Source organism: Staurois parvus, unplaced genomic scaffold, assembly GCF_062004578.1.
Source record: "Staurois parvus isolate SC_StPar_1 unplaced genomic scaffold, SC_StPar_1.0 ptg000154l, whole genome shotgun sequence".
NCBI lineage: Eukaryota > Metazoa > Chordata > Amphibia > Anura > Ranidae > Staurois > Staurois parvus.
In genome coordinates this window covers 26,415,896-26,429,024 of record NW_028317950.1, presented here as the reverse complement: position 1 = coordinate 26,429,024, position 13,129 = coordinate 26,415,896, and the positions used below count along the sequence as shown (strand labels likewise).

Sequence of the window (13,129 nt, the reverse complement as noted above, 5' to 3'; positions counted from 1 at the left end):
GTGTTTGGAATGTTTTCACTTTTACAGTGTAAACTTTTCAAACTTGATGCTAAAATGCAGCCACTTAGAACTTAGTCTCAGATTACCAGGTGTTACATCACATCACAGGTTGCACTCTTTACTCCTACTTCTGCCTAGAGCCCCTTAGAGGGCACTCGGATGCTTACTCCTGTGATTTTTGCAACAAGACTTTGCTACAGCGTTGTCTGCACCTGGGTTGCTGTGTACTACTTCTCGGGCATGCTTACCCCATTTCTGCTCCATACTCTGTGAGTACTCCACAAGGGAGAATACCTGTAGCAGTGACAGAAATCAAGTGAGCCATTGCAAAAACTCAGGCAAACATTCACTCTGTCAAAGGCACCCACAACACTCCACCTCATAGTAAGGATGCTTCACTTGCACTGGAGCAGGACCTGGTTTTAACACCAGTATCTGCATCTGATTCTAGCTGTAAGGCACACAGCTTGCACCCTACCTATCTAAGGCAGACTTTTCTGCAACTACGTCACCATTCCTCAGACAACATATGGCTTTATTACATCCATCACTATCCAGGGCTCGAAAACGCCAGGCTAATTCTCTAGCTTCAATGTCTCTGTCAGTCGTATCCCGATATGCCCATCCTAGAAAAGGCAGATCTAGAAGGGAATGAAGAGGACCTGGAAGCAATGTTAGAGGAAGCTGTGGAAGATTTCTCATGCAGTATGTTTGCTCACCTCTGCTCTGTGCAACAGTCTCGGTATTGTCACCCTTCTCCCCCCACCTTGCAATGCCAGTTTGGGTAAAAAGAGAGTGGGTAAGTTTAAAAAAAAAGAAGACATCCCCCATTCATGAACATGCAGAATGGGCAATTTATGACTTTTGGTTCAATACAAAAAAAATGTCACTCCTCTGAAAGTCAGTGCTGATCTCCACCCAGTGAAAAAGGGTTCACAAAAAAGTGCTCTGTTCTGGTACTAGACCCTACTGTCTTCGTTTTAAACAAATATCTCACTGTACCAACTGAACATGTTCCTTACTTCAAATTATTTTGCGAATTGGAAGTTTGAGATGCTCTTAAAGTTTTTATTCACTTGCAGGCCCAGTGCTGCCATTATTGTTTGCCAAACCCCAGCTAACTGGACTAGGACAATGAACAACTAACATGATCTTGTATTCCAGGATCATACTTTAACTTATCCTTTTTTAGCTGGGTGCCTTGGCTAAAAGCCTAAAAAGTGCCACAAATTGCAAGAAAATAGTCAAAAAGCATGAGTGGATTAAACCCGCCATTTTGTTACAGAAAGCTGCAGGCTGTTATTGTGCAGCATCACAGCCTTGGGCATTGTGAGGGCCAGCCACTGGCATCCTAACAACCAATGACATCATCGGTTGAGAAGGAGATCATCAGGCACCTGCATGGCATTTTTGTTTGCTCCTCCCCGTCCCCTCTGTCAGCCCTGGCATCACATTAGCAGAGAGGGGAGAAACTGAGGGAGAAGGGAAACTCTAGCATACTGGTCAATACCAGTGTAAAAAGTTGGAGGAATAAAACCACCTCTAATGTTGTGGATGCTGATCCATTATGTAAAATATTAGTTTAAATTTTAAAATTTTGTGCCTTGAGATTTGTGCAAAATTTAAGAGTGCCTTGACTGAAAAAGGCTGAGACACGGCTTAAACTTAACAATTACAGCATTACCTTCTGCTGTGCTCTTATGTGGATGTCCTAGAACACGTTAGGACACGTGTTACATTCACATGTGCAGTGTCTCGTGGCTCAAAGCCTGCTCAGCTTAAGCTGCCTGAAAAGACACCTCACATGTATGCCCTTTTGAAGGAGGACATCTCTTTGGTAAAGCACATGACAAATTCATCAAAGATGTCTCAGGAGGAAGGGTTCATCTTCCACAACAGCAAGTTTCAAAATCCGATTCCTCAGGATCCTCTACTTCTTCAAAACTCTGAGCACCTCAACACTACCCAGGTTTCAACTTCTAAGCCTAAGTTTAGCCCTTCCTTTCGGCACAAGACTTTGCCCATGAAGCCCACCAAGTCTTCCCTAAAGCCCTTTTGCCATTGAAGGGGTGCCTTTAGCACAATTTCAAAGGATTTTATTCAAACCTTTTTACAGTACCCACATTCAACAGAGCAGTTGTCCTCTTCTGGACGACCTCATAAAGAACACAGGTCTCTCTGCTGCCAGCAGTAACATGCTGCTGTGTATTTCTCTGCACAGCTGAGAAATACACAGTAGTATGTTTCCCTAATAAAAGCACACAGTTAATCCTTTGATCGCCCCATGTGTTAACCCCTTCCTGCCCAGTGTCCTTACTACAGTGTCAGTGCTTTTTATTAGCACTGATCACTTTATTAGTGTCATTGGGATGTCAGTGGCAGTTAGTTCCCCCCAGTTGCAGAATGCCCGCCGCAGTCCTGCTATAAGCCCCTGATCACCACCATTACTAGTATAAAAAAAAAAAAAATTCCAGTATATATACCGCCATTTGTAGACGCTATAACTTTCACGTAAACAAAATAATTTACATGTATTTGTTTTTTTTTGTTTTTTTAGCAAAAGACGTAGCAGGATACATTTTGGCCTAAATTTATGATGAAATTTGATTAGTAGGTGTTCTTGCATGAAAGACCACTTACTGTTGACTCACATATATATTCTTATTAAGTGTTCTTGCATGGCAAGACCACTTACTGTTATCTCACATATATATTCTTATTATTATAGCCAAATTTACCACCCTAACTCCTCCCACAGTTTTTACACTACATAGACAGTAATATACCGAAACGTGCGGATTGTTCCCGATTGGTGTGCTATTACTTTGTGGAATGAATGGTGGAATGTTCAAACTAGAGTGGGAACTGACAAAAGCTAGAATGTGAGCTGAAAAATCAGGACATGATTTCTAAACTGCCATCACTCCCTCATTTTCAAGCCCACCTACACGAATCTTATATCAAAACGTTCAGCTATCCCTGCTGCCACTAAAAATGTCCACGGCTAAGCCATAGTCCTGATAGTTTTCACAATATGACCATTTGTTTGCAACTCACGCCACCCATTGACCTTTTCACAGTTACTCCAGCCACTCCAACCGCACAACAGTTACTCAAGCCACTCCACCACGTTACTCCGCCCACTCCAGTTGTAGACTACTGATGGAGGCAAGAACACTTCACACAATTTCCCCAGAAATTGTAGCTTTTGTAGTTCTTATTCTTATTATAAATTAGCCAAATTTACCACCCTAACTCCTCCCACAGTTTTTACACTACATAGACCGCAATATACCAAAACGTGCAGATTGTTCCTGATTGGTGTGCTATTACTTGGTGGAACGTTTCGCCTAATGGTTCACGAAATATCGCTGTTTTTGTGGTGAAATTGGCCCCATAGGAATGAATGGCGCTATGTTCAAAACTAGAGTGGGAGCTGACAAAAGCTAGAGTGTGAGCTGAAAAATCAGGACATGATTTCTAAACTGCCATCACTCCCTCATTTTCAAGCCCACCTACACAAATCTTATATCAAAACGTTCAGCTATCCCTGCTGCCACAGCTAAGCCATAGCCCTGATAGTTTTCATAATATGACCATTTGTTTGCAACTCACGCCGCCCAGTGACCTTTTCACAGTTACTCCAGCCACTCCAACCACACAACAGTTACTCAAGCCACTCCACCAAGTTACTACGCCCACTCCAGTTGTAGACTACTGGTGGAGGCAAGAACACTTCACACAATTTCCCCAGAAATTGTAGCTTTTCTAGTTTAAATTGTTTTTACTAGATATGTTTTATAGCAAAAAGTAAAAAATATATTTTTTTTTACAAAATTGTCGGGTCTTTTTTGTTTATAGCACAAAAAAAAAATGCACAAGTGATCAAATTACCACCGAAAGAAAGCTCTATTTGTGGGAAAAAAAGCACATATATTTAATTTACGTACAGAGTTGCATAACCGTGCAGTTGACAGTTAAAATAAGTCAGTGCTGTGTCGCAAAAATTGGCCTGGTCAGGAAGGGGGGTAAATCATCTGGAGGGCAAGTGGTTAAACAGTATGTTTTTAGTACCTAGTGTACATAATGCCCAAGAACGCAGGGCATCCAGATCACATTATTTAGACGACCTTCTTCTGAAGGTCTCCTCTCCCTTTCAGCCAGCTGCTCACCTCCACAGGACAATTCAGTTTTTTCAGCCTTTCGACTGAGTGCTCAACTTCCAAAAACCTGCTCTTCAGCTTTTTCTTTGCGTCGAATACTTTGGGCCAATTCTTGACACAGATCAAGCAAAACTCTTCTTTCCAGAGAGAAAACTTGAGATCCGAGATGCGCCTCTGGGAGATTCTCCATGAGGGATCTGGGTCTCATGGTGGCCTCCTTCAAGGCTGTCCCATTTGCTCAGTTTTATTCCAAATCTCTCAAACTCTCAAACACAACATGTTGGTGGCATGGAACAAATATGCTCCCTTTGTCATCCTATCTATGCTCCTAGTCAGCCAAGCAAGAAATTCCCTAGTGTGATGGATCTCCAACTCAGCCTTGACAATGAGGCAGTAGTTCCTGCCACTCCACGTAAAGGTGATAAAAACAGATGTTAGTTACTCAAGCTGGGAAGGAGTGTTCAAATCCTTCACTGTTTGGGGAACATGGTCACCGGAGAAAGCCAAGCTCTCCATCAGTGGGTTGGAGTTCAGAGCAAGTTCTGTACCACTGGACTGCTTTCTGCAAGGACACACATTCAGGCAATGTCACCTGCCTATATCAATCACTATGGTGGTGCCAGGAGCTATGCTACCTTAAAACGGGCATGCCTAATCATCTCATGAATGGAGAAACACTGTCCTATGATCTCTGCTGTTCACATCCAAGGAGTGGACAGTTGGAACTGGAAAGCAGATTACTTCAGCCATCACCGCCTGGTTTACAGGAAATGGGCCCTTCACCCTGACATTTTCAACCTTGGACATGGATGTTCTGACCTCCAGATTCAACACCAAATTAACTGCGTGTGTGGCCAGAACCAAGGATACTCTGTCATTAAAGGTTCAGGCTAATTTATGCTTTTCCTCTAGTTTGAATGTTGCCTTACTTGTCCTGCAAAATGGAGCAAGAGAGGAAGGTGGCGATTCTCATTGCACCAAACTGGCCCAGAAGAATCTGGTACACAGACATGCAATACAGTGATACGACCTCTGACCTCTTCCTAACAGGCCAGACCTGCTGTCTTTTTTTTTATCCTGCTTTTCAGTCGCTGGTTTTAACAACCTGTCTGTTGAAGCCCAGGTCTAAGACTGGGTTCACATATGTGCGGGCCAGTTTGCAGTGCGATTTTAAATCCCTGCCTGGTGTGATTTTGTTCATTGGTTCCAGTGCGAATTGTTAGTGTATGAGATTGGCAATCACATCTGAACTGGACTGAAAAACGCTCAGGACTCATTTTTAAATCGCACTCCTGGCAGGCCCGCACATATGAGAATGGTTCAAAACATATCCAAATTCTCATATATGTGAATCAAAGCCTAAAATGATACTAAACAAACACTGTTTGATTTACCTTATTCATTCTTTCTGTATGTGGATGATGGCACTAAAAAGGTCATTTTTGAAGAATAGAAGATCGATGTTGCAATATGTCGCCAGCTTGTTCATTTCCTGCCTAGAAGACTTGATGTTTGTCAGGGATCCCCTCGATCCCCGCCGCGTTGGTCCCGGCGCAGGCGCAGTATGCCGCCCGGCGCAGGGACTCAAGCACTGGGTCCGGGCCGGCCGCGGCGTTCGAGTTCGCGCATGCGCAGTAGAAGCCGCGGCCGCCCGCTGGGCACCAATGGCAGCGCAGGGCGGGATATTTAAACGACCCTGAGCTGTCATTCAGTGCCTTCTGGTCTTTCCTGCATCCTGTATCCTGTGAACCTGTACCCTGTAAGTTATTGACCCGGATTATACCTGACCTTGCTGTTTTCTCCTATTCTGACCCTTGCTTTGCCTGACCTCTCTCCTGAATGCCCCCTATTGGATTTGACCTGCTGTTGCTGACCTGGCGTGTGACCCGACCATTCTATGCCCGCTGCCTTGTACCTTGCCGCCCTCTCTGTTACCGACCCGGCCCGTCTGACCTTGCTCATCCATCCATCCCGTGCAGTGGGGTCTTCTGACCTCCTCACATCAGACTCTTCCCCGTGGGAGCCCCTTGCGCATACTACTACCACTGACGGGCGCACCCAGTAGCCACGACCTGGTCTCAGGGAGCTCCAAGTCCATCCCCACCATCAGGGGCCCTGGTGAACAAGCACCCTGGGACTTAGACTCCGTGCGCTGGGGACGCCTATTCAGTGGAGCGCTAGTAGTACCGCCGGGCGGTCCCTTACAGTACCAGAAGGCCATGACTGAGTCTAGAGGAGGTCCCTCGCCGCTGGAGGAGATCTGCAGGCACCTGTCCAATTTGACACAGACCGTATCGGCCCTGCAGGATAGATGTCAGCGGATTGAAACTCAATTCCAGGCCTGCACTATATCCGCTCCCGCCCCACAGGCCGCGGTCCCCACATCTCCAGCTGTAGCAGCCCCTGTGCTGGTGTCTGGGGCATCCGCACCACTCCCGGCGGCCAACCCCCGAGTACCCTTACCGGAACGTTTCCACGGGGACCGCACACGTTTTAGATCATTCCGCGAGTCCTGCCTCCTCTATTTTGAGCTACAACCCCGAACCTTCGTGACTGAATCCGTGAAGGTGGGGTTCGTTATCTCCCTCCTGCAGGGTGAACCCCAAGACTGGGCCCATCGATTACGGGGAAAAAACGACCCTCGCCTCAGTTCGGTTGACAGTTTTTTTGATGCTATGGCCATCCTTTATGATGACCCACAGCGGGCAGCTTCTGCTGAAGCTACTCTGTACACGCTCCGGCAAGGCCGCCGAGCGGCGGAGGAGTACGCAGCTGAATTTAGGCGATGGATGGGGGATACTCGCTGGAACGAGTTCGCACTCCTGCATCAGTTCCGTATTGGCCTATCAGATGGCCTGAAAGACGAGCTCGCCCGGGTGGAGGTACCTGAGACTTTAGAGGACTTAATAGCACTGACCATTAAAATTGACCGTAGACTGCGGGAACGCAGGTTTGAGAGGTCCGGCCAGGGTCATGGAAATCCCTGGGGATCATTTCAGGGTCCCAGTCAAACACCTAGGCCAGTCGTCCAAAACCGGCCACCTGGAGATAACCCCTAACCCATGCAGCTCGGCCTGGCACGGCCTAAACTATCCCCAGAGGAACATCTGCGCAGACGATCCCAGAACCTGTGCCTCTATTGTGGCGAAGCTGGTCATATGGCGCGTTCCTGCCCGCAGAAACGGAGTAAGTGCACCTCTTCTTCCTTATCCATTGGCAATGTTGGTCCATCCCAATACTTAGTGGTACCCCTTTCCTTTCAGCTTCCAGAAAGGACCGTGGAAGTATCGGCCATAATTGACTCTGGGGCATGCAGCTGCTTCGTGGATATTAATTTTGCTCACCAGCAGGGTATTCCCCTTCAATTGAAACAGAAGGGGTTCAATATTTATTTGGCCGACGGTTCCCGAATAAAATCGGGGGTAGTGAACCAGGAAACCCCCTCCATCACCACTGTCATTGCCGGCCAGCACCAGGAATTCCTCCGCCTGGATGCTATAGCTTCACCCCTCTTCCCAGTCATTCTGGGGCTCCCATGGTTATGGGCCCATAACCCCCAGATTGACTGGGAGACCGGAGTAATCACGTTCCCTTCCCCATACTGTCGGATATACTGCCGCACTTCGGGCCCGGGGGCCCCCCAAATCCTCCTGTGCTCTGAGGGGGAAGCTGAATTAAAACAAGTAATCCCTGCGGTCTACCATGGGTTTTTAGATGTGTTCAGCAAACGGGGAGCTGATACTCTACCCCCCCACCGCCCTTATGACTGCCCCATTGACCTGTTACCCGGCTCAGAAATTCCTTTTGGGCGAATCTTCCCCCTTTCAGAGCCCGAATTGGGGGCCCTAAAGGAATATATCGAGGACAGCCTCCAGAAGGGGTTCATCCGCCACTCCACCTCACCGGCGGGGGCGGGAATCTTCTTTGTTGAAAAGAAGGACAAAACCTTAAGGCCATGTATCGATTACAGGGAATTGAACAGGGTCACGATAAAAAACCGTTACCCACTACCATTAGTACCTGAGCTGTTCCAAAGTTTAAAGTCAGCAGTGGTTTTTACCAAGCTGGATCTGAGGGGGGCTAACAACTTGATTCGCATAAGGGAGGGGGACGAGTGGAAGACGGCCTTCCGCACCCGCTTCGGTCATTTTGAATATCTGGTCATGCCGTTCGGGTTTTGCAATGCTCCGGTCACTTTTCAACACTTTATGAATGATATTTTTAGGGACTTTCTGGATGTCTTCGTGATCGTTTATTTAGACGACATTCTGATTTTCTCCCCGTCTTTGGGGGAACACAGAATACATGTAGCAAAAGTATTGGGGCGGTTGCGGCAGCATGGGTTGTACGCCAAGGCAGAAAAATGTTGTTTTGAACAATCCAGCATTGTCTTCTTGGGCCTGATTATCTCCACCGCGGGGGTCGCGATGGATCCCCAGAAGGTCGCTGCAATACTGGATTGGCCTGAACCCACAGATAGGAAAGGCGTCCAACGATTCATCGGCTTTGCAAATTTTTACCCGAAGTTCATCAAGAACTTTTCGGGTCTGGTCTCCCCCATTACTCAGCTAACCAAGCTGGGAACCCGATTCAGATGGACACCAGAAGCGCAGGGAGCTTTCGAAGTCTTAAAGAAGCTGTTCACTTCGGCACCCATTTTGGGTCACCCAGACGCCGCTCTGCCCTATATCTTGGAGGTAGATGCATCGGAGAATGCGGTAGGCTCCATCCTCTCCCAACGAAAAGGCACCAAGGAACTGCTCCACCCTGTAGCGTTCTTCTCACGGAAGCTGACCCCAGCGGAGAGGAACTATGATATCGGTGATCGAGAGCTACTAGCGATCAAAACGGCGTTAGAGGAATGGAGGTACCTGCTGGAAGGTGCGGTGCACCCCATCTTAATATTTACTGACCACAAGAACCTAGAGTATCTGAGAACCGCCAAGCGTCTACGCCCGCGACAGGCGAGATGGGCACTATTCTTTTCGAGATTCAACTTCCACATTACGTACCGGCCGGGATCAAAGAACACTAAGCCGGATGCGTTATCACGGATGTACGAAGACGCCAAGGAGACCCCAGTACCTGACACCATCCTGTCCTCGGGTAACTTCTTGGCCCTTCAGTCGGATCTTCGTTCCAGGCTAATGGAGGCATCCACAAACTTCTCTACCCCAGGCGGAGGGCCACTCCGGAACAAGGGGGACTCCTATGGAGGGAAGACCGAATTGTGGTGCCGGAAGAAACCCGAACCTTGGTCTTGGGGCATTGCCACGACCACCCAATGGCGGGGCACTTTGGCCCAGAAAAGACCCTGGAACTTCTCCGACGCTCATTCTGGTGGCCAGACATGGCTAAGGATTGTAAGGGCTATGTCAGGTCCTGTGTCACCTGCCAGAAGAACAAGCCAGCAAGAAACAAGGTTTGGGGTCTGCTGCGACCCTTACCTGTTCCTGAACGGCCTTGGCAAAAGATCTCACTAGACTTTATAGTCGAGCTTCCGCCATCCCGAGACCACACGGCAATCCTGGTAGTCGTGGACCGCTTGTCCAAGATGGCCCACTTCATCCCGTTGAAGAAAACCCCCTCGGCGGCCGAGACCGCGCAAGTCTTCATTCGTGAGGTAGTCAGGTTGCATGGGGTCCCTGAAGACATCGTCTCGGACCGAGGGGTCCAGTTCACGTCCAGATTCTGGAGGGCACTGTGCAAAGCCCTGGACATCAAATTATCTCTCTCCTCTGCGTTCCACCCTCAAACTAACGGTCAAACCGAAAGGGCCAATCAGACCTTGGAGCAATACTTAAGATGCTATACCTCGTTTACTCAAGATGACTGGCTGCCACTTCTTCCTTTAGCGGAATTTGCGTATAACAACGCCCGCCACTCAGCAACAGGGCAGTCCCCGTTCTTTGCCAACTATGGCTTTCACCCAGTCTTCCTCCCGGATTTGGTGTCGGAATGCCCAGTACCAGCAACACAAGATGTGGTATCGTTCTTCGCTGCGAACAATAAGAAGCTTCAAGTGGCCATCAGTCGGGCCCAGGAAGACTACAGGAAAGCATTCAACAGGAAACGGAGAGGAGATCTGGTATTGCGGCCTGGGGAGAAGGTTTGGCTGGCGACGTCCAATCTAAAGATGCTTTGCCCGTCAAAGAAATTGGGACCCAAATTTATAGGCCCCTTCTGCATTAAACGGATGGTTAACGAAGTAGCCTACGAACTCGCCCTCCCTGACACGCTCAAGATCCACCCGGTCTTTCATGTGTCCCTGCTGAAGCCAGTGGTCCCAGATGCCTTCCCTGACCGGGAATCTAGACCCCCGGAAGCGGTAACGGTCGAAGGAGAAGAAGAGTTTGAGGTTGAAACAATCCTGAAGTGTCGAAGGAGGGGAGGCCAGACCAAATTCCTTATCAAATGGAAGGGCTATGGTCCTGAGGACAATTCTTGGGAACCAGCCCATAATGTCCATGCACCCAGACTTGTCCGGAGGTTCTTTCGTGATCACCCGTGGTGGAGAGATCGGGTGGGCATCCGGAGGTTGCCCGTAGGGGGGGGCAATGTCAGGGATCCCCTCGATCCCCGCCGCGTTGGTCCCGGCGCAGGCGCAGTCTGCCGCCCGGCGCAGGGACTCGAGCACTGGGTCCGGGCCGGCCGCGGCGTTTGAGTTCGCGCATGCGCAGTAGAAGCCGCGGCCGCCCGCTGGGCACCAATGGCAGCGCAGGGCGGGATATTTAAACGACCCTGAGCTGTCATTCAGTGCCTTCTGGTCTTTCCTGCATCCTGTATCCTGTGAACCTGTACCCTGTAAGTTATTGACCCGGATTATACCTGACCTTGCTGTTTTCTCCTATTCTGACCCTTGCTTTGCCTGACCTCTCTCCTGAATGCCCCCTATTGGATTTGACCTGCTGTTGTTGACCTGGCGTGTGACCCGACCATTCTATGCCCGCTGCCTTGTACCTTGCCGCCCTCTCTGTTACCGACCCGGCCCGTCTGACCTTGCTCATCCATCCATCCATCCCGTGCAGTGGGGTCTTCTGACCTCCTCACATCAGACTCTTCCCCGTGGGAGCCCCTTGCGCATACTACTACCACTGACGGGCGCACCCAGTAGCCACGACCTGGTCTCAGGGAGCTCCAAGTCCATCCCCACCATCAGGGGCCCTGGTGAACAAGCACCCTGGGACTTAGACTCCGTGCGCTGGGGACGCCTATTCAGTGGAGTGCTAGTAGTACCGCCGGGCGGTCCCTTACAGTGTTGTCCTTACAAATCATGGAGGTCATACAAAATACTAGATGTAACAGTTTTTGTTCTGGGGTGTAGTCATTTTTGCATCAACCAATTTGAGTAAAACTGAAGATTTTGACATTTAAGTTATATTATTAACCTTCTTTTCATGTAATAAGCTAAACAAATGTTCTATAAAACTCAGTTTTGTAAACATTTTGAAAATTCTTCTTGTGTTCATCAAGATATTGATTAAAATCTTACTTTTCAAAAGGGGTGTACTCATTTATCTTGAGTGCACTGTATTTCACATTTACCTAATTACATTATTATCATTAATAATATGCAGTAAAAGCCAAGTCTGAGTCTTGTTTTCTCAGTAGAATACCCCCTGGCAAAATGTGAAACCATTTCACATTTTGCCAGGGGGGTATTCTGCCTTCAGTAGAAATTTCTCCTCCACCTTCCTCTTTGCACCCCCCATTCATCTGCTCTATAGGCTAATAGACTAAAAAACAATGATCCAACACCCTGATCAGTCAACCTTTCTTATCCATTACTTTCCAAGTGCCTGTTCATCTTCCCCTGTCGCCACCTTGCACACAATGGTCGGCACCCCAGAGCATCCCCTCTCAATGTGCTCCACTCACTTAAATGCACCCCACTTTGTGCTCTGCTCCCTCCAAAGCACCTCTCTTACAGTGCTCTGCTCCCTCAAATGCACCCCCTCTCACAAGGCTTTGCTCCCTCAAATGCACTTTCTCAGAGTTCTGCTCCCTCAAGTGCACCTCCCTCTCAAAAGGAAACAATAACCACATGGTGAGAAAAAATGATGTAGTGCTACTCAAATGACAAATAAATCAATAAATAAATCATATACCATAAACTCATATAAATTCATATATAAATAAATGTGATAAATATAAAGTGACACAAAGTGCAAATATCATAAACCTGACCTGATCCACATGGGATCTATGAACTATAGGTGTCTAACCGTGACCTGATCCTCTGGGGATCCTTTGTGAACAAAATGAATTATATTCCACCAAAGTGATGGTAATAACTGAAGTGTGTATACCAATACTTTCACCAAGTATGGTATATAAGTGAATTGATCCTAAATTGGATCTATAGTGATGGTGGACACTCAAACAAAAAAGATAGAATAGTTCAAAATGGGACTAATATGTGAATATTGTCCAAAAGAGGACTCCAAATCAGGGAAAAATGCACATACATACAAGTGAACACTTCTATTATCGAATGTGCACACTCGCTTATTATCAGAAAAAAAAAAGGAAATAAAATACCCCCCTCAAACATATATCAACGCAAACACATAACTTGTTTAAAAACAAACCAAAATAAATGCCACGTGACAATGAAAAATAAATAATAATAAACATGGAAGTGAAAATGTCCGTGCCACACTACATAGAAATAAACATGCAAAATAAATGCATGATACTAAAAAACTAAATATATATGTGAAGAAAGTCCAAATTGGTGCTTAAACACCACGCAGTCCAATGCATAACCACTCGTGCCTGTGCCTAGTAGACGTGCATAACCACAGAAGGATATCCACAGATAGCTGAAATACCCGCTCACCTTCTTGATTCGACCCACGAGTCAAAACACCTTTAGGATCACCAAACTGGATCCTCCATGTACATGATTCCTCTGTCACTGCACACCTCTCCCTGCAACGATCTCCCTCTCAGGAATATACGTA

At 47.5% G+C, this 13,129-nt stretch overlaps 1 protein-coding gene across 7 annotated transcripts in view; it reads left to right on the top strand.

The window, feature by feature from the left end:
* Positions 1 to 13,129, top strand: part of EHMT1 (euchromatic histone lysine methyltransferase 1) — a 231,403-nt gene that overhangs the window by 101,828 nt on the left and 116,446 nt on the right. The gene's annotated exons all lie outside the window — the stretch shown is intronic.